The sequence below is a fragment of the Bison bison genome, unplaced genomic scaffold, assembly GCF_000754665.1.
Source record: "Bison bison bison isolate TAMUID 2011002044 unplaced genomic scaffold, Bison_UMD1.0 scf7180017863822, whole genome shotgun sequence".
In the NCBI taxonomy this organism is placed as follows: Eukaryota; Metazoa; Chordata; class Mammalia; order Artiodactyla; family Bovidae; genus Bison; species Bison bison.
The window spans coordinates 27,678-28,912 of record NW_011494394.1 but is presented as its reverse complement, the minus strand read 5'-3'; the positions used below and the strand labels follow the sequence as shown (position 1 = coordinate 28,912).

Here is a 1,235-nt window from a genome sequence, read left to right as displayed (position 1 = left end):
CTCATGTTATGTCTTATATTTATATATCTAACCATTCATTTCATACTAAGGATGATTTACTGAGTGTAATAAAAGGAGCACAATAAAAAAAAAAACATTTCTCACTGTTGATAAGAGAACAATGGTTGTATAAGCATTTGTTATCTTTCCACTCTATTCTAAGATTAAAGGAAGCAAATGGGAAGGAATCTAAAAGGACAGAGGTCGTTTTGTGACATATTGCTTTAAGATAGTAAAGCTGGAGCAGCTCTAGGGAATGTTGAGGTTTATGATGTGGACACAGTAATGAGTACCTGAAATGAAAAGTGGTATCTACCTTGGAGATGCAAACAGGGATGCCGGCATATTTAAAAGTTCATCTTACTTTTGACATAGGCTGCAATGATACCAGGTCTTTTAGTAAGTGAAAAGTTGTGCATCTGATGCCAAAATGTAGATGCATGTGGAGAGAGGTCATGATACCAGTAAATGACAGCAGTATGAAGGGAAGAAGATACATGGTTCCTCAGGCTTTAGAATTCATAAGATTCACATGGTATACTTGTTAAAAATTAAAGTACTTGTGTTTCATACTCAGAATTTCTGATTAAAAGCATTTGATTGTGCCCTGGGATGGGCATTTTAAATAAAACCATGGGTGATTCTGATGCAGGCTGCTTAGGACCACACTGTGGAAAGTTCTAGTCTAGATAGTTGCTCAGCCAAAATGACATGAGGTTCAAATGAATCCATGTATTTTAAAAATAGGAGCAAAAGGAATGATCTAGAAATAGAATAAAGCCAATAGCTCAAATACCACTTTCTAAAGTAGTGAGTGTGGGATTATTTTCTTATAAGGGAGTTGTGGTTGAAATGCTGTCTTCAAGAGAGGGTCTCAATTCAATTAGCACTAGGAGGTATCAGTTCAGTTCAGTTCAGTTGTTCAGTCGTGTCCGACTCTTTGTGACCCCATGAATTGCAGCAGGCCAAGCCTCCCTGTCCATCACCAACTCCCGGAGTTCACTCTGACTCACATCTATCAAGTCAGTGATGCCATCTAGCCACCTCATCCTCTGTCATCCCCTTCTCCTCTTGCCCCCAATCCCTCCCAGCATCAGAGTCTTTTCCAATGAGTCAACTCTTCACATGAGGTGGCCAAAGTACTGGAGTTTCAGCTTTAGCATTATTCCTTCCAAAGAAATCCCAGGGCTGATCTCCTTCAGAATGGACTGGTTGGATCTCTTGCAGTCCAAGGG

General features: G+C 39.7%; 1 protein-coding gene across 1 annotated transcript in view; it reads right to left on the bottom strand.

Annotated features, from left to right (window-relative positions):
• The window catches only part of LOC104984048 (olfactory receptor 2W1-like), a 6,338-nt gene that overhangs the window by 4,383 nt on the left and 720 nt on the right, over positions 1-1,235 (bottom strand). The gene's annotated exons all lie outside the window — the stretch shown is intronic.